This window comes from Episyrphus balteatus, chromosome 2, assembly GCF_945859705.1.
Source record: "Episyrphus balteatus chromosome 2, idEpiBalt1.1, whole genome shotgun sequence".
In the NCBI taxonomy this organism is placed as follows: Eukaryota; Metazoa; Arthropoda; class Insecta; order Diptera; family Syrphidae; genus Episyrphus; species Episyrphus balteatus.
The window spans coordinates 114,480,595-114,502,663 of NC_079135.1; positions in this window are offsets into that span (position 1 = coordinate 114,480,595).

Consider the following 22,069-nt stretch of genomic DNA (forward strand, 5'->3'; position numbering starts at 1 on the left):
AAGTTTTTTTTTTTTGCTTTTTTTATGAAAAATTATTGTTTTGAATAAATTATTTTTATTCTTTTTGCGGATTGTTAAAATTTAAGTATGGCTTTATTCTAAAGGAGAATTTGTAAGCTTTTTAATGGTGTAATTTTTTTTTTTCAAGAAAAATGATTTTTTAAGGTTTCACTTCTACCACGTGTGAATTACACACATGATTTTTTTTTCTGATTCTCTTGACTATAAATGAAAGGTTTAACCGTTTTGACTTAAGTATTATGAAAAATCTGTCATCCATTAAAAAAAATTTTTTGCAATCTTTGAAAAAATTTTATTTGTTATCAAAAAATATACTAATCGCTGATGCAATCACTTAAAGCCATCCCATTTTATCTAAGTGAAACTATCAAAACCATTTTTGATTTTTTTTTTGCAATTGGGGTTTTTTTTTGGTTTAAGGCTTTAAAATAAACACTGACAGATCAGATCTAGTGTGCTCACGAAACAGCTCACCCAAACATTGCAGAAACACTACAATCAGTGCATCAATGACTCACATAAAGAAGCTGGCAATCTTCTAAAGAAATCTTGCAAATCTGCACTGGGGATGCAATACGATAGGACGATGGAAATACAAGAAAATCTATGACGATGCAAAAATTCTACTCGACAGATATCTCTTTCAATTCAGTAAAAGATGTCTCTGGAATCTAGAAAATCATTCCAATACATTAATTGGAGGAATAAGACATTTGATCTTCATACCTAGTACTTGAGGATCTATTCGGAGAGGACTTGATGAATACCAATGACGAAGACGACATACGAATCTACGCTAACTTTGTAACCCCTTACCCACAACAAAACATCACCAAAAGTGACAGCCAGACATTGAACAACCTTACAAAATAAAACTAGACACATCGACGATTTCATGTAATGAAAATGTAAACAAGATTAATAACCCCTCCCGAGGAAAGCGTTGACTTAAAATGGAAAAATAAAAATAAAATGATAAGCCTTTTTCTTAAACCAGATTTTTTAAGTTTCATATGATTCAGCGTCCGAAATCATTCAGAAGGCTTCTGAAAGTGCTTTATTCGCACGAAAATGACAGATTCTCAGAAGAGAAATTCTCTTCCTGATTTCAAAACAGAATTAACTCAAAATCACTAATATTTGAAGAATTAAACGTCAAACAAATTTTCCTATTCTTCTTCTTTCTCCATTATTGACGACAGCCATGATCTCGAATGGGATCACAACTCTTCCACTTTACTGCTTCACACTACGGCTCCACATGTGGGGATCGCCAAACAAATTTTCCTATTGAAAAAAACAAAAAAAAAAAAATTATTTGATTATTCACCACTACAGATGTAAAATTTTAGAATTGTGTGGAAGCTATTCAAACTCTTTTATTGGATTTTAGAATGAGTGAATCCTTAAGTAATTCCAATTGAAAACGAAATAAGTTTAAACTGATTTTTTGTATTCAAAATTTGGTTTAAGGTGGGTGTTCCTTAATATTTGTGTAAAATAATTGTTTTGTTATAATTGGAAAATAAAACTTTCGTTATTGGTAAACATGGAAAATGTAAAACAAGTCAAAATGGACTTATAGTACAGGTAAAATAGGCATTTAAAAAAAAATTGTTACACTCATGAAACTTGGCAAAAAGTTTGCTTTTGGGATAGGAACCAAGGACAAAAAAAAAAGTCTATAAAAAAAAGTTGGGTGGAAGGGTATTTTTTCGCGGGCAAGAGGGAGGGGTGAAGGTCAAAAATATACTGAAAAAAATCGTTTGTCGAATATCATCATATGACACATGTTTTCAAGGTATTTTTTGATGTTGAATCTAATGACATAAAAATAAAGTCAATACGATTGCTCTAAAAAAAGTTATTGCTGATTAAAAACAAGGCGGCTTGTTTTTTGACTTCAACGGGTAAAATTTAACCAAAATCCATGTGAAAAACATGCAGGTTTTAGATAAAGCAGGGACAAAGGATTCATAAAGTTCTTAAAATTATTTTTGGTGAAAGGGTGTTTTTTTTGATAGGTTAATTTGTGTTTGAGAAAGGTATCATAACAGCTAACTTAAAAATTTTATTAATTTTTAAAACTTGGTGAAAATGTTTTGGTTAGTATTAGAATCAAGAATCTATAAAAAGTACAAAATGATCTTGAGTGAAAGGGTGTTTTTATTTCAAGAAATGATAAAATTCGGAATTAGTACCACAAAAAGTGGGAAAAAATTGTTACATCAATGGAAATTGGTAAAAATGTTTCATTTATAACAGAAACCAAGAACCAAAAAAGTCTATAAAAATATTTTATTTTAAAGGGTGTTTTTTTTTTTTGGGAGAATAGGGAAAATCCAATAAAATCAATAATATAAAAGGTGCCCTCACGAAATTCAATAAATATGTTTTCTTTCTCATGGGGATTACGAATAAAACAGTAGAGAAAATATGGGTATCTTAAAGAACTAAAATTAAATTATTATATCACAATTTGAATCCAAAGAGATTGCAAAATCGCAATATAACTTAACTTCAAAAGTTCATTTATTATTAATTTATTAACTTCACATACAAATACCCAAATTAAAAAAAAGACCAAAAGCTACTTTAATATAAAATAATTCAATTTTTGAGGATAGCATATTTACTGATACAAATAGGTATGCTAATAAGGCATGAAATATTATTTTCCAAGTCTGGCAATTGATAATGCAAAACAATGTTTAAAAACTTATTTAAAATGCACAAATTAAATACCTATGAACATAAATTTAGCTACAAATCTTCACTTCCAAAATGTCTTTGATTTTGTCCTTCTTTAAAAATCATAAAAAAAAAAATCTGTCTACCGTTTGGTAAGAATATAACTCATTCAACATCCACCCATCTACACTGACCATTTTCTTTGCCCCCAAAAAGCCTTCATACCAAAATGCCAAAAAAACTTCTGCTCTCAGGGATGAAAGAGTTGAAATTTCCGCCAAATGTTCAAAAAGAGATTCCATAACTCGCACAATAAACACAATGAATCCATTTTACTTTGGAAAATCGCATAGAGCTCAGTGTACACTGTACATCTCACAACTAGCTACCATGCGACAAGGTAACGACACATAGATAGGATAGTCACCGGCAACACTGCTACGTAAAGGAACTCAAATTTTTGCCTGCTCCAGCAGCTATAGCTCCTCCATGAACAAAAACGTTCATTTCTCTCCTATTGTCGCCCAACCCAATTCACGTTGACCAGTCGTCCGTGCCAAGTCAGTTGAGATGTTGCTTTGGATGGACGAGAAACGGAGAGGGAATCAACATGGAAACACAAAACGATTCATAGAGTGTTTCAAGACCCCTCCGCTTGTCCCATTCACCTCTCTCTCGCTCTCTCTCTCTCTCTGTTGCTGTGTATTGTGTTGTTGCTTTAATATGAAATGCACTGCTCCGTTTAATTCGTTCCATTACAGTTCAGTGAATATTTGGGTTCCATAACAATCGGTTATCAATGAATTGTGCCTAATGCTGTATCCAGAGGCTGTGGTGGCAAGAGAGGGCGGCTACTGCTATTGCTACTGCTACGACTATACTTTTGCTGAAGCAAAAGCAATCGGACAGCAGCGGAAGCACCCAGGCATTGCTTTTTGTGTGACCGAATCGAATATATACATACACGACATACCAACATACAATCATCTCGTTCCAAGTTCGTTTTCGAAAAATATGTGTACACATTGCGTCGTGCCTGATTGCTTTCAACCCTTCTCTTTTTGGGGCGAGCGAGAGGGTGCTTTGGGGAGCGGGTGAGGCATATTCAGACAGCAGCACAGGGGAGCTCGTCGACAAGAGAACTTTTGAAAATTGGAAAAGATTTGTTGAAAACTTCATTCATTCGTCCGACAGCATTGCTTTTGTTGTTGGTTTTTTGCTCAATCTACCTTGATTATGGTTGCCAGGTTGGATGGTTTTGTTTTTGTTTTTTTTTTTTTTTTATTCAACATTTTTATAAAGCTGATTTTTGGCGTAATAAAGTCTTATACATCGATGAACCATGGCTGCATCCACGAAAAAGTGACACCATTTTCTCCCGTTAACCCTGAGGTTTTTAGCAAAATATTACAAACACTAAAATCTGCTGTTGCTTATTTGAAAGGTTATAACCTAAAGGATTTTTTTAAATTCAATCATTAAATAGGGTAAATAGGGGTAAGATTACTTTACAAAAAGTTGCTATTTTCTAAACGCAGCATCTCGAAAGTTGAATTGTTTTTATCGATAGAAAAATTTATTTTTAGGCTGACAGAGGGGTATTGAAAATATTCCAAAAAAATTTCAAAATATAGAGTAATTTGAGTCATATTAAAAAAAGTTAATAAAAAAAAAATTAGTTGTCTAGAACCAATTTTTTTCAAAAGCGTTGCGTCTTGAAAAATAAATTTATAAAAGACACCTACTTTTTAGGGGTATTTTAAGGTGTCTTTTTTTATTTTTAAGGAATTTTTCTAAGCCTTTAAAACATATAGGTATTGGCCATGAGCATTTGCGCTTGCATGTGCAAACAATTGAATTTCTTAAAATAATTTTTGACCAAAAAACGGGAAAAACAAGTTAATTTGTCCCAAATTTTTGACATTTTTTGTATCTTTGTTTCTTTAACAAATAAATGAATGAACCGTAAATAGATAATAGGGAGAACTGTGTACAAAAAAATTGAATTCAATTTTTAGATAACGGTAAAATGATAATCTATTTTCAACTCATTATATATTTTGACTAAGAGCACATACAAATTTGATTTAACTGTAGGAAGTACCGTAATATCAGTTTTAAATTCCGATATGGTTGGCTTTACAAACTTGTAACTTTTCTTGTAAACGCTGTACAGATATGTTCGAGACATTTTATAAAAGGTGAAATAATAAGCTTTAAAATGACATTAAATTTATTGAAGGTTGTCATATAAAAAAATGGATTTAAGGGTGATGGAAATTTTTTTCAATGAAAAAATCATGATCAAAAATGATCCTAGAATTTTAAAGTGGAAGAAGAATCTTCTAGTTCTCTTACACACATTTCTTATTTTTAATTTTTGTTGAAATAAAAAAAAAAAAAAAATTGTAGAAAAGTGGCAATCATTAATGTCATTCTCACTGCCACTCTCTCCTTCTCCAAGTTGTGTTGTTTGTTTTTGCCCCATTGGACAGATGTTGTGTACACATGCATTCCATCGTGTTGCTGGAAGAAATGGATGAGATTTCCGTTATTCCGTTTATTTTTCTTTTTTCATCACTTTTATTGAACCCCTTCGACCTCTCCAGAGCGCACCATCCCCCCCCCCCCAACCCCCATCATCCCCTATTCGGATCTCGTGGGGTTTTGTTATGCAAATGTACTATGTACCGAATGGTGGCAGAGAGATAGTAGAGTCGCGGTAAAAGAACCCAAGGACCAAGGACATTCAGCCAGCAATATGGCAGGTTTGTTGGGTTACCTATACACTATACCAACCCCCCAACTAACCACCCTCTCCTCTATTACATTGAAAGAGCTATCGTCGGTCGTCGTCGGTCGGTCGTTGTCGATGGGAAATCGATTTATTGCACACTTTCTCGCATTTAATTGGCACAAACTACGGGTGAGTGGAAAATTATGTGAGTGAGATTGAGTTTTATGAGGTAAGCCTATCTCTGGGCCAGAAACTCCATCCACTCTCTCTCTCTCTCTCTCTTTCTTTCACTGCCCATCACCATAAAGGTAAATATAGATAGTAGAGGGATACCCACTAGTCGTACATTAACAGAAGGTGCAGCTCAACACAGCTCAGAGCCTTAAATGCCTATGTCAATTTATATTTGCCATTGGCAGAGTAGCAGAAGGTAGTGCGGATGTAAATCAGCACGACTTCTGCACAATCAGGTTAATTAGTTTTGTTCGTAAAAGAATTTGTGCAAAAGTAGTAAGCTCCACCATGTTTTTCCATGTGTTGTGTATATGTTTGTTTGTTGTTGTTTTTGTATGGAAAAAAAAGATGGTTTGTAAGGATTTCCTAAACATTGATCTAATGGAGGGTAAGTTAGGAAGAAGGAGTAAGATAAATTATTGTTATTGTATTGCATAGTTTTAGGAGGATTAAAGATTTTTCAGACTTTTTTCAACCAGACATTAAGTTGTTGGACAGTTTATCACAAAAAAAAGATGATTATCAGCTTTTTAAGTCATTATTTGTATGGACCATAAAATTAGTTCGGAAACGGGCCATTTAAAAAAAAATACTTAAAAAATACAGCCTTCATAAGTTTATGAGTGCGTTTAAAGCCTTTATATTTCTTAACCTATGAAAAATTTAATTTAGGTACTCCAAGAGAAAGTATTTATAATTTAGTGAAGAAATTGAGCTTTCATCTATATTAAATGCTTATTTCTTCTTCAAAATTGAACATCATAAAGTTTACACAAGAATTCTTTAAACATACAAAGTTTGTTTATTTTTCTTGTATATTTGTTTTTTATTTTTGTTTTTTATTCCTTCCTGCCAATAAAATCAAATATTTTGCAAGTAACACCTAAGAAAGTTGTATAGCGAAAAGTTTTTGGGAAAATTATGGTGTGTAAGAAGAATTTTTGTTTGATGAAAAACAAAAGCTATTGAGCAGCCTTGAGGTATGTTGTAAGGAATTTAAATTTTAAGGAAATTCTTTTTATTTTTTTTTTTCTGTTCTTAATTTAAGTATTTGGATTTTAGGTAAGTATAAAAATAAGACTAAATTTGGCTTCTCGGAAATATTTTGGATTATTTTATGTAATTAATAATTTTTTTCATTAATTGAAATCCTCATTTTATTATTTTTCTGGTGAAATTTCATGAGCTTTCATGAGGCTTTAATAAACATATTTCTATTTGACATGCAAAATACAGTTACTGATGCTCTGTCATTTTTACTAGCCCTAAACCTCAAACTGGACGATGTGATAAATACAACTTAAGATATAAACTGTTAAAGAAGCATTGTTTTTGAGATTTTTCTGTTTGATTTTATTTTTTCTTTGTTTGTTTTAGAATTGGTAAATTAAAATTAAATGTAGTCAATACAAAATTTTAAAAAATATAACCAAAAGGTTAAGAATATAATTAACTTTTAAGAAAAAAAAAAATTCAACATTTTTAGAGTCATTTTTAAAAATAACACAGAGCAACAAATATTAACCTTTTTTTTATTGCTGAAATCAAATTCATTTTTTTGTAAACGATTTTGGTGCCAAAAATTTGAGTAAGGAGTCTGAAAAATTCTATCACATCACGTTTTTGAGATATTTCCGAATAATTGATAATGACACTCTTTAACGGTTTAGTTTACTAAAGAAATAATTTTCTTTTTAAAACAGTTTAAATGTTTTCAATATCTCTTTTCTTCTTCAAGAAATCTTGAGATTAAGTCAACAAGTTCACTATACCTATCGCTTCAAAATTTTGAGAAATATATAATCAACGTATACCTACAAAAACTGTTTTGTTTTTTGGAATATTCAAATTAAAGTTGAAATTATTTAGTTGGTTTTTTTTTTCATAAAAATAGTTTTTGAAAAGTTATAAAAAAAAGAAATTTTATTTTATTAAAAATTAAATCCAAATTTTATCGTTGTTTTAAGAATTTACAAAAGTAACCGAAGTCATTCTCGAATTTAAATAAATAATTTAAAGTGTCTTTCAGTTGAAATTAATAATTTCAAGTCAAATAAAAGTCTCCCTCTGTTGTCCATCAAATATATATTTATTTTAAATTTTTGAAAATCAATTTTTTATTATTCAAATCCGATTAAATTTTATACCTTAAATTTCTTAAAATTAAACTTATATTAAAAACCAATTCTTAATTACTTTTCTACAATTTTTGTATCTACAAAAATTGTAATTATTTTTAATTCCATACAAAAAAAAAATTCACAAAAAATGACCCCCAATTCGGAAACAATTTGAAACTTTATTAATTGACTCAATTAAAATGCAAATGTCTTACAGTACACAACTATGTACAAAGTAGGTACATTGGGATAAAAAAAAAAGTAATAAACAACTGAACTTCTTTGTAAAATGCCACAGGTGAACTCTTATTGACAGTAGTTATAGTCTTGGAAGGGATGTTGAAAAATAAAAAAAAAGAGGTTGTCTGTAAAGCCGGTTTACGGACGATGATTTTACGTGATAACGTCGTCGTAAGAAAACAGGTTGTGTGCTTTTAAAATGAGTCAATTGAAGTGTTTATTTATTTTAAACAATCATAATTTACAAGAAAAAGTTAAAAAAATTACTTTCTTTCTTTTCTCATTATATTAATTTTTTATTTTAAAAGCTTACAGAAAAAATTAAACCACTAAAAAGCCAAATATTTCTTCTAAATAATAAAACCATTTTTAAATTTTTACAATGCTCAAAAAGTATTAAAATAATTTATTAAAAACAATCATTTCTTATGAAGAAATTGAAAAAATCATTTCCATCACCCAAAAATTCATTCTTTGATATACCCTTAATAATTTTTATACTACCTGAAAGCTTATTGCTTCAGCTCAAAATATATATATATCGATCATGTCTATTAGGCATCTACAAAAAGAGCTAGCATTTTTTGAACTCGATCAATTTTCATCAAAAAAAAAAAAAAACAAAAAAAACATATAATTTGATGTTCTGACGCTATTGAATCAATTTCTTTTAGACAATCTATACAAAATTTAATATCATGTAAAAGCTTATAATTTCACCTTTCATATGATGTTTCAATCTTATTTCTGCGATGCCTAGAAAAAAAGTTAGAATTTTTTAAAACCAACCATGTCGAAATTCCAAACTGAGATTACGGTACTTCCCACACTGGTGGCTGTTCATGATCAACAGATCTCCACAGGTGTTTTGAGATATTTCGCAAGTTTTTTAATTTAACATTGTGTAGCTTGTAGTGAATGAACAGTTATGTGTGATATACCAAATGAAAGGTAACATCATCAGAATGCTCAATAAAGTTAAATCAAACTTGTATTTGCTTTAGATCAAAAGATAGAACCTGTGGAATAATAAAACTTTATTTTACCGTTAACTCAAAATTGTGACTACAAAATTGATTAAAATTTTGCACAGATATAGTTCTGTCTATTATCTATCTACAAAATAAATTTAATTTATTTATCTGTTGAAGAAAAGATAAAAATAAAAAACGGTTAAAAAAGGTAAAAAAAACTTGGGAAAAAAAACTTGTTTTTCCCGTTATTCGGTCAAAAACCATTTTGAATAACCAATTTCTTTCACATGTATGCGCACAGTCATATACAAAAAATTTTAAAAATAAAAACTCACCCAAAAATAACCCAAAATAGGTAGGTGTTTTTCAAACGCAGAGACTTAAAGAAAAATCCGTATCAGACCCCTAACTTTTTTTTATTATCTTTCGAATGACATTTTTCAAATTGTCAAAAAAAAAATTCCCATACCTATAATCACTACTTTGTCAAAGGTCTACCTCATGTTTTAGTTTTAGAAAACCATTAAAAGCTTGGTTTTGAAATTTTTTAGAATTTTTTCAATACCATTGTCAGTTTTGCAATAAATGTATCTATTGATTTAAAAAAATCAACTCCTTACATTGTCTCGTTTAGAAAATAGCCAATTTTTTGAAATTTTGTTTTACCCCTATTTACCCTATTAAAAGATAGAATTTTTTAAAATCCTTCAAATTTATTTAACTTTAAGTTATTATCTTTCAAATAAGCTATAGAAGATTATAATCTTAAATTATTTCTAAGTGTTCAAATCGATCTAAAAACTGTTACGGCACTTAAAATCCAAAAATAACATGCAAAAATTTCATATACGTTACTATGGAAAGCTCCTTCAACTCTTATTTAGTAAAAAATAAAATACATAATTTATGAATTTTGAATTTTTCGCAAGGTTAAAAAAAAAATAGAAAAAAATCTTAAAAACATAAAATAATGCTCATAATAAGGACCGATTAAATTTGTTTTGTTAAATATTTTTTTTTTTCAATCAGACAAAAACCGAAAAAAAAAACATTCAATTTCTAATAAAGTTTAGTGAAATTTAAAATATATTATTTAACAACACTACCATTTCAGACTATTAATTCTTTTTTCTTTTCACAAAATCGCTTTAGCAACTAGAAGAAAGTCAAGAATGTATATAAATAACGTATATAAATTTATGAACATTGCTAAATAATACAAAAAAAAACTCACATAAAAATAATTTTTGTGAACAAAAAAAAAATCTGCAAAAAAAATCTAATTTCGTGACAATTATGAGGACGATTTTCGTATAACACCCCCAAGTAAGTCACTCCAGCTACAGAGTTCAACCCCAACAAAAGCAACAACAACTACAACCAACAAGACACCATACGAAGACAGAGCGATATGATAAAAATTAAGTGAGATAAAAAAATAAGCAAACAAAAAAAAAAAAAAAGAAAAGAAAGACAGAAATGAAGATAAGGAATATGAAGACGACAAAACGACTCAAGGACTACGATGAAAGGAGGAAAAATAATAATTAATTTTTCCTCTGCAATTTTCTCATTTCTCCCAAAGTCGCATTTAATAAATTCCATCTAGGGTAGTTTGAGGGGATTAAATCTCCTTTTTAGCTCATCTTGTGGGATATGAGACTGCCCACCGCAGCCATCAGCAGCCTCAGGATGACCAAGAGGGTGCCGTTTTAAGGATAACAGCTTAAGAAAATATTTTTGTTACACCTTGGCATTTAGTAGTTTGCTCAAAAGAAACGACGACCGACGCATTCTTTGTTGTCGCAACAGTCAGTATGTCTGGGACATGACCACACAAAGTGCACAGCTTTACTGCTTGCATACGTGTTCTGCGTTTCCTGAAGCTCAACAAAAAAATACATAAGCAAACATATCCCAGGTAAGTTAGGTATTTCAGGACTTATCATCAGACTATCATCATCATCATCATCATCAGAGGAGCAAGCAGAGAGCATCAACATCCTTGGGGCAGATTGTTTACTTTAACGCGCTCGACGGCGATTTCTAGGTAGGTATTGTAGAGTGCTGTGAAAATTTTCTTGAAGGGAATTTATAACGCCTAAGACCATTACGACGACGACGAGCCAAGCGGTGTGGTGGTCGTTAAAATGAATTGGCACGTTTTTATGCCACCCCTTTTTGGTGTTCTTTCCCTCTGTTATAAGGAGAGTCAGATGAAATGTTGTCCGTAATTAAGCCGGTGAAATTGCAAAATTATAACCACCGCACCACTACCGTCATCATCATTGCGGTGGCAGGAAAGGTATAGTGAAAGGTAATGGGTTGAAATTAAGAGACGCGTTGAAGGGATATTCCCCCAGCAGCAGCAACAGCGGCGGCGAGTTAAGGTAATGAGCCGCGAAAAAGACGCTCGCTGCCCGCATTGGCAACATCTCTTAGTTTTTATTGCCATTTGGCGAATCTGGTATTTTTTGGACTTTTTTTTGTCGTGTTGGTTAGGGTTTCATTCGCATTTTTCTTCCTTTTTTTTTTTTTTTGTTTACTTTTTAATGGGATACTGAGAGTCGGAAAGTTAAAGGAAAATGTTGCACCTGGTGCACTATGTGCACATTCACCTGATGCGGCTATACAACAGTTGGATTAATGGCGGAATTATTAAAACTGTAATTATTGAAACACAACACCGTTAAATGGCGGAAGTAAAACTCTCGTTTGGTGTTGATTATTTTTTATTATAATTTTTCTTTTTTGTTCGACAATATGGAATGGGGTTTAACTATGGGGTGGAATGTAAAAAAGTACCTTTATTTTATCAGGAATATTTAAAACAAAAAAAAACCAGTTTAAAGGATTAGAATATGTTTTGTGGTATTATGAGAGTATTTGATGTGACGTGTGGCATTTTGAGTATCTTCAAAAAGGTACAAAATGGGGCACGTGACTATGTTTTAAGTGGAACCAGTTTGTTGATGGTCAGCACGTTTGTGTAGACTTTGTTTGGCAAATTTATGCAAGTACCTAAATAAAATTCCATTTTTATGGATGAATTGTTTCACTTCTATAATTATTGAAACTTATTTTTATAAAAGTACGTTTGACATGTTACTAGGATTATTCAAATAAGAGGTCATTAAGAAAGGATATCTTTATATTGTGTTACTTTCGATTTCTTACCGCTTTAGGAAAATTATGAAAGTGGATCCAAAATGTTTGTAAATTAATTTTATGCATTTGAAAATGCACTAATTTAACCCTCTGTCGGCACACGGGTACGAATTTGGCAGGACAAAAATAAAAAAATTACGATTTTTCAAAAAAGTAGTCACAAAAAAGTCTCTTTATAAGGGTGAAAATATTTTTTTTTCGGAATTGTGAATACAATATTCGAATTCCTCGGAATATTCTACATCAATTTCATGCTTGATTCTTTATAAAATATTGTGACCGAAAAAAGTTCTAGCGACATGAAAAAGCGTAAACCAAATTCGCACCCGTGTGCCTATCACGTCACAAAAAAGAGGTGTGCCTATAGAGGGTTAAGATTGTCTTAAAAACCATAGTTAACAGTTTTGAACTGTTATTTTTGTTGAATTCGATTTAATTAGCGGCTATCAGAGTTCTTTAAATTGCAAGTTTTTTTGGTATATCTATAAACTTATTGACTTAAATGACTATTCTCTTACAAAAGGACTTTTACTTAGAAATGAATAGCCTTAAAAGATTTATTTTTTTTTGGACATTTGTAGACAAAATAATTTTGATTCATGAAATTGTCTTTTTTCAAAAATATTACATTGGATTCCAACATAAAAAGGTAAGATATGAAAAATTTTAATATCTCGCTTCATTTTTGTTACATTAGATTGTTGGAAAATAATTCTGAAGTATGTATATTATGGCGTTCGTTATTTAGGTTTTTTTTTTTCAGGAATCAAGTTTCTAAGTGGAAAAACTGTTTCTAAATAATAAAAAAAAAATCCCCTAATTTTTTTCAGAAATGCATGTTCTCACTAAACCCCTAGTCCTAGAAAAATGTTTTATACCTTTTTGAAAAGGGTGTTTAATATAGAATAGAACCTCATCAAAAATTTTTACATTCAGGCTATATCTAAAATAAAAATGGCCTAATAAGTGTATACCTATTTCAAATGAGAAAAAACTTTAAACCATCTAACGTCAAAATAAAAATCTAAAAAAATTAGGGGATTTTTTTTTTATTATTTAGAAACAGTTTTCCACTTAGAAACTTTATTCAAAAATAACGAACGCCCTAATGTATATAATGAAAACGGAACAAAATTATTTTACAAGATCGTCATTCCTCCCATGAACCGATAGTTAGAAAAAAAATCGTGTTTTATAATAGGAAGAAGAACCCACGAATATTTAATGAAAAAGAATTGGTCCACTAAGTGAAAATATCCAACGTAAGATTTAACATGGTCAATGTTGATTCAATGTTGAAAAAAAAACTTACATAAAACATCTTTAAATTTATATAGAAACGACTTAAACAAATTTTTAAATTATTGTTGTAGGATACTTTCCCAATGCCTGACAATTTTTTCTTTTTCATTGTTTATGTGTTTTTTTTTTCAAAGTTGAAATTTCACACTTTAATTAAATTAACGTCTTTCGACTTTAATTTTAAAAATTATAGTTTTCAACGCAAAATCATTACCAAAATAGTTGAATCAACGTGGTTTTTGTTGATTTTAAGTTATTTATTTTTATTCGTGTGTTTTAACAGAGTGTCTACCTACACATTTAATTTTTTGGATTTATAGTTGAGTCAAATGAGCTTTATACCTTGGAATCCAGGGAAAGTCGATAAATTTGCAAAACGAGTATAGGGCTGTATTATTAAAGGGTCAAATAAAAATTAAAAAAAAAAATGTAACCGCTCTCGATTACAACAGTTTGTATGGACCGTTTACTGTCATTCCGTATGAAAGCGTTCAATCGGAATTGCTGTCTCATTTTAGATTTTGCTCAAACTTTGTAGGGATGTTCTCTAGGACTGTTAGGAAGCAAATCCATGATGATTTAATTTTAAGTTGCGTATTTTCCCTGCTACCAGCATTTGAACTTTTGCTAAACGTCATTTTCATGTTACTATAGTTTGGCGTCTATTGAAGATATCGAGTTAATTTTATATTTATTTTGTTTAAAAATATCTATATTTAATATTTGGTAATTAAAAGCCTCCTACATATATTAGCAATAAGGTTCTGGAGCCAGTCAAAAACCATGAAAAATCAGTAAAATTACCAGTTTTTCAAAAATTGTTCTTAATTCAGGGATAATTATTACGTATTTTTTTTAAATTTACTAAAAAATTACTATTCTTAAGCTTTGAAATGCCGTTTCAAACAAAAAGATATCTTTAATAGACGCAAAACTATAGTAACACGAAAATGACGTTTTGCAAAAGTTCGAATGCGGGTAGCGGGAAAACCACGCAACATAAAATTAAATCACCATGGATTTGCTTCCTTACAGTCCTAGAGAACATCCCTACAAAGTTTGAGCAAAATCTAAAATGAGACAGCAATTCCGATTGAACGCTTTCATACGGAATGACAGTAAACGGTCCATACAAACTGTTGTAATCGAGAGCGGGGAAATTTTTTTTTTTAACTTTTTTATTTGACCCTTTAATAATAATAACTTTCCCTGGATTCCGAGATTTTACATATTTTATGCTTAATTTGACTCGACTATTAATCTTTGTTAGAAAAAAAAAAAAAAATTAAAATGTAAAGAAATCTTCGTACGCTATTTTAAAAACCATTTAGGTAAATAAAATATTTTTAATTTTTCAAGACAAAAAAAAAAAAATAGTTTCTTTTTCAATCCCAAAAACATATCACATATTGTGTTTTTCAGAATTATTTTCTCGACACAGTAAATTTTAAAGAAAGTTCAAAATGTCTTTAAGTAAAATGGTTCTGTGCGAATTCGAATGAAAAAAAAAATTCCACTTGGTCTTATGGTAAAATCTGTTTAGACTGTTAAAACTTTTCGTGTAAAAAATGTTTAAAGATTTATTTAAATTTAATGTTTTTAGAAATTTAAAAAATTATAAAAAAACATTAATATCACATTGAAAATAGAAAATTAATCGGTACATAAAAATAAAATAAAAAAAATATCATCGCTTTTGTATCAAAATTTTCGTTGAAAGTAGGAAAGGAAAAAAAAAAAAAAATGATGATACATTATTTGCCAGCCGCCGTAAGAACCGTTTGCGAGAAAAATAAGATTTTTCAGGTACCGGTAATTTTTGTTGTAAAAATTCGAATTTTGCCTCTAGGGAATCTCTCAAAACATATTAGTTAGATTACAGTTTAAGACAGATTCAAATAAACTTTAACAAAATAGGGAGACCCTATGTTAAAGTAAAAATTTAGTTAGATTTTTTTATCAATTTTATTTTATCTCTGAAAATTGCTTTACATTAAGTTTGTGGTGAATCGTCCCAACCGTTAAGGTCGTATATAGACAGTTGTAAGAAAGACCTTTACTACACTTTGAGATTTAGGTTCACATTTTCCCAGAAGAAAAACATAAAATAAAAGAGGGCAAATTAAAAAAAAACCTGGGAATCAAGTGACTTCAAGCATTCTGTACAACTTCTGAAATAAAATGTTGATGAAGTTACCTAATTTAGAAAACTAAAGAGTAATGTAAAGTTGTATAACATAATATTGTATCTCGAAAATAATCACAAATAATTCTACTTATTTAAGCGATTGGTAGTGTATCTGGAAGCAATTTTCAATAAATTTGTCTCACAACTATAGCCCATGAACAGGCCTAACTTAATCTTGGTCGCAACTAACAAAGAATTTTTCGGCCTACCTTTTCTCTATCTTTGCGGTCATATTAGAAAAAACCTCTTAACCATCTTAAACTAGCTAAAACATTGTTCCTCTTCACTGTCAAAGGTATTTGAAATAAAATTGATTTTTTTTTTTTTTAAATTCGATTATCCTAAAAAAAATTATAAAAATGTTTTGTATTCTTGGAAAAAATTATATGGAATTTTTTTCAAGGCAAACAGGGGCCTTCTGAGTCCTGATAAACATGTGAGTTTATGAGAAATAATATATCAGTGAATATATAGCTTATTCGAAGAACAATAAAAACTTTAAGAGTAGAAAAAAATATCGAGGTATATTAACCATAGTTTTTTGTTGTTGGAATTCCAATGCGAATTTTGATAGGATATAAATTTAAATATAATAACATTCGAAAAAAAATAAAACTCCAAGTTCCAATTCAAACATTCAACATATTTGTTTGATTACCATTTTTCGTAGAATCACTATCCAATATAAATTCTATACAATAACTTTTTTTTTTTCAAGAGAAAAATATTAAGCTTCTCTATTGAATACACACATGTACAGTACACCGTCAGCACACATATACATTTAAAACATCTCAAATATGGTCAAAGGATACAAAAGTCGTCTGGCATCATTCAAATGTCTAGAGGACGCGACGCCGATATCGCTCGTTGTCGCCCTCGCCAGAAATGTGTGATTGACGACTCTGTTTGGTATTGACACTTTTGACACCTTTTGGTCGCCAAGCAACATTCTTACGAAGAGTAGAGAGAAAGTATAGATGCCCGTCGTAATTCCTTTACTGAACGCAACCATTACCACAAAGGATTTGAATGACGTGGGTGTCATGTGAAAATGCCTGAAGCTTCCTTTAACTCCATTGCAAAGGTTGTATAGGTACCTTTCGACAAAGTACATGATGTGTGTTTGTGTTATGCTGTAATGTGTGATTCTCCTTTTGGCAGAATTCTTAATAAATTCAAACATCCTCCGATAAACAAACATATCCTTATACGAATATGTGTGTATGTCGATGAAATACTTTGTAACGGACAATCAGTTATGTAACATTCCACATATATACAAAAAACTTACATTCTTGTAGCACATGATAAAACAGATTATGACTTGCGGGGGGACGATAGTACAAAGTAAAAATGATAGATTTCCTCTTTACTAAAGTATGGGATTCCAAATATATAAGTTTTGACGAAAAAGTCAAAAGTCTTGCAAAAATAAAATTGATTTTTCATACCAAACTGTGGCGCTTCACCACCCGGAAATGATTCTTTTTATACTCGACGATGATGGATCCTGTATTTCGTTATTGTATTCCTAGTATTCCGTCGTGATGTGTGAGAGAGAGAGAGAGAGAGAGAGAATGATGGAGAAAATAAAATCTATATCAGATGTTCGACTGATTAGGCATCTAAGCCTATTCGGCACAAAAACTGAATGCATAAGTAAAATTGAATAGAAAAGAAAACTTAGTGAATGAAGGAGTATTGAGCAGGAGCGCTGTTCTTATAGAATTTTATCCTTTTATCTTACGTCTTAAGGGCCGAGTGCTAGTTGAAAATAAAGTGGCTCAAAGTTAAAAACCTTTGGTACGAAAATGTAGCTTTAAAAATACGGTCACGTAAGCAAATTCGTAAAAATGAGGTGATTTTCAAAAAAAAAAGTACCTACGGCAAAAAAATCAAATCTAAAAATGTTTTGAAGTGAAAACTTCTTTAGTATCGTAGTGATTTGAAACAAGATGAAACGAAAAAGCGACACGAAAAATCAATTGATCATAACTTTTTTGTCTTTATAGATAGATGAATGAAATTTATACAGTAATTAAATAAAATATGATTGTGAAAAAATTCAATTAATTAACACGTTATATCTTTTGATCTAGAGCACATCACAAATTTATTTAACTTTAATACGCATGCTAATAATATTACCTTTCATTTAATATATCACACATAACGGTACGTGCTCTACAAGTTATATAATCTTTAATTGAAAAACAAAATACCTCAAAACACCTGTGAAGATTTGTTGCCGATGACCAGCCAGCAGTAGAGGAAGTACCATAATCTCAGTTTGAAATTTCGACATTGTTGGCTTTAAAAAATTCTTACTTTTTTTGTAGGCATGGTAGAAATATGATTGAAGCGTCATATAAAAGGTGAAATAATAATGATATAAAATTTATTATAGGTTGTCTTTTAAAAAATGGATTTAATGGCGTTAGAAGAGAAAAGTGATTGATTTGTTTTGCTTTTTTTATGAAAACTAATTGGGTTAAAAAAATTCTAGCTCTCTTTGTAGATGTTGTAGACATGGTCTATATAAATATTTTGAGCTGAAACAATAAGTTTTCAGATGGTATAAAATTTATTGTAGGTTGTCATATAAAATACGTGATGGAATAAAAAAAGTTATATTTTTTCGATTTTTTTAAAATGATTTTTAAGGTTTCACTTCAACCACGTGTGAATTGCACACATGATTTTTTTTTTTATTTTAATATCTCTCTTAAAACAGATACCTCCCATATAACATTGTTGATCTGTTCCAATTTTCTCGAAAAGGGATTTAATTTTACGTAAGTAATACCTAGTTTGAGTGATAGTAACAAAACCATGTTTTTAGTTTTTCTCACAAAAATTAGATAACGGAAATATTGTCAAACACCCAAAAAAGTTCGGTTGGTGAGTTTATAGAAATAAGATTTCGGGAAGACTTCTTTAATCCTTTTGGAAGGAAAAAAGTTTAGATAACAATCAGACATGACATTACGATGAAAGAGAATTCAGGAAAAGTGGGTCCCGCAAGTCCGTCTGTGCCCCATTGCACAAATCTACAAATAACAATTTACAAGCAATTTTTTTTTACAAATACCACTATAATTTTTAAATATGTGCAAAACATTTAAAAAAAAAATGTTAAAAAAGTAAAATTATGAATTTATTCTTTTAAATTGTATTTTTTTAGTTTCATCAGTCTTTGGGAAAAGGATATACAACCTAAACGGATGGACCGATCAACATCAAAACTTGGTATGAACCTTTTTTCCCAATAAATACCGGTTACATGTCATATAGCAATTTTGAAAACTTTAATTTTCACGAGAACTACTCCAAGGCAAGATTTAAAGAAAAAAAAAATTCGAATAACAGTTTTTAGACATTGTCTATTTAAATGCCATGTATTTAAGTGCCATAGAAACGCTTTTTTTTTTAATCTGTTTTTCAGCAAAACTACACATTCGATTTCAACGAATTTTTTTACAATAAAAAAAATCGCTACAAAAAGACATACCAATTTTATTTATTATGTATATTTTTTTTTAACAATAATATATTTTAGTTTTTTAAAAAAACGGTTCTAACTCAAAAAAATTTTTTTTCTAAAATGTTTCTTAGTGAAAATATTAAATTGCATCACGGCACACGATAACGATCATACATTAACGTTTTGACCATTGCTGTGTCTATTTAATCAGTAGAAAAAGAAAGGCACATATAGCGGCCATACGTTAAAGAACGTCTGTCGTAATTCAGTCCCTGCTTTCGAACCAAAACGTTTATTCATTAGCATTAACTTCATTACAGATATGTCCACTAATTTAATTTGTTTCAGAATGTTAAATTTTATTTCGAATATCGAAAGAAAACTTCCAGTTAATTAAGGCAGAAAGGTAAACTTTGTATGGAACTATCGGGTCAAACAAGCTAAAAAAAATGCTATCTTTAAATAATAGAAAAACTAAGATCTTACTTCTTTAGAAGTAACTTTCTTCAAAAAGCTTACAAAAGTATAATAAAAAATCTTAGCGATTTTAGTAAGAGTTTGGTTAAGGAGTTTGTAGAAATTACGCGAAGCTCGTACGGAAAGATTTTGACGTGATAACGTCTTATAAATCGATGAACCATGGCAGCCACCACAAAAAAGTGACGCCATTTTCTAGCGTTACACTCTCGCATTTTCGCAGTGCGGCAAAAAATTTAAATTCAAAATTAAAAATAAACTATTAGAGATACAAAAATCTCCTAAAGCTTATTTGAAAGATAATAATCTAAAGCCTAATCCAAATGAAGGACTTTTAAAAATTCCGTCATTTAATAGGGTAAAAAGGGGTAAAACGGAAAGATGAAATTTGGGCTAAAATCTAAACGCGAAGTCGTAGAGAGTTGATTTTTTTGTTATAGATAGAGGAGACTGATTTAAGGATAACTGCATTTAAGAAAAAATTCTGGAACTCCGCTATAACGTTTTGTTTGAACGTTGATCAGGTGTTGTGGGTATGACAAAATGTTGATTATGGGTTGGGGAAATTTTTGTTTGACAATTCTAAAGGTGCCAGGTGAAAGATGAAGGAAAAAAAAATTAGGCGTCTCATACGGAATTTTTTCCAACACTCTGCGTTTCGAAATATGAATTTTTGAAAAATACCTACTTTTTTAGGGGTATTTTTGGGTAGTTTTTGATTATTAGCTTTTTTTTGGAGCCTTCAAAAAATCGCAAGTTATATGGGAAATGTAGGGCTGATAAATGCGCATACATGTGCAAAAAATTGGAATCGTTAAAAGAGTTTTGACTGAATTCCGAGAAAAATAAGTTTTCAAAAACAGGTTTTTTGGCCGTTTTTAACCGATTTTCATCGTTTATTATTTTAACCTTTTTTTCTTTAATAGATAGAGGAATATTTATATTGAGTAATGATAGACCATGACTACGACTATATGTGTGCGATTCATTTCAATCATTTTCGTAAACACAATTTTGAGATAACGGTAAAATAAAATTTTAGAATTCAACAGGTTATAACTTTTTACCAAGAGCAGATAGAAATTTGATTAAATATTTATGAGCATCCTGATACAATTACCTTTCAATTGGTATATCACACATAACGCTAGACTAACTACAAGCCACACAATGTTAAATCAAGAAACTTGCGAAAAACATCATACCACCAGTGGGGATCTGTTGCGCCATGAACAGCCACCAGTGTGGGAAGTACCGTAATCTCAGTCTGGAAATTCCACATGGTTGACTTTAAAAAATTCTAACTTGTCTTGTAGGCATCTTTGAAATGAGATTGATACGTCATTTGAAAGGTGAAACAATAAGCTTTCACATGGTATAGGTTATTAGGGAACAAATTCATTTAATAGCATGAGAACATAAAAATAAATGTTTTTTTGCTTTTTTTGATGAAATATCATCGAGTTTAAAAAATTCTAGCTCTTTTTATAGATGTCTCATAGACTTGATCTATATATATATTTTTAGCTAAGTTAATAAGCTTTCAGATGGTGTAAAAATTTGTATATTGTTAAAAAAAAAAGGATTTAATAGCGTGAGAAGATAAATTTACATGTTTTCTTTGCTTTTTTTTGATGAAAATGATTGTTTTAAATAAATTATTTTAATACTTTTTGCTCATTGCAAAAACTTAAAAATGGTTTCATTATTTAGAAGAAATATTTGGCTTTTTAATGGTATAATTTTTTTGTGAGCTTTTAAAATAAAAAAAAATTAATATAATGAGAAAAGAAAAAAAGGTATTGTTTTTAGCTTTTTCTTGTAAATTATGATTGCTTGAAATAAATAAACCCTTCAAATGGCTCATTTTAACACACAACCTGTTTTCTTACGACGTTATCACGTAAAATCATCGTCCGTAAACCGGCTTTACAGACAACCTCTTTTTTTTTACAATCTACCTAGCAGTTTTATAGAGTAAGTTTCGGTAAGTGGTTAAACTGCTTGTTAGTCACATTTCTTTTTTGTTCAGAAATTTACAACTGTTTGTTTATATAGAAAGATATTTATGATGTTGGTAAATCTATAGTTGTGTTGTAAGAAGCCTCTTCGAAGGTGGCATTTTTAAGAAAACTTTGATTTTTTTTGCGGAGGCTACATGAAGAAACTGGTAAAATAAAATCTTTTTCTTTAGCTGTTTTTTTGAAAATGAAAAATGGGGAAAAATTAATCCACCCCTGATGGTTGTGTGAAATCCTCGGTTGCAAAGAAACTTCCCAATCGCAGTTTAGTGTTGTAAAAAGGACAAGATTATTGTTATTACAAGGATATGTCTTTTTCTTTTCATCTCGTATTTGTACCTACACTTACCTACCTCTTTTTTTTTTTTTTTTTGATTTCCCATCATATCCTGCTATAGTAGATTTGTAA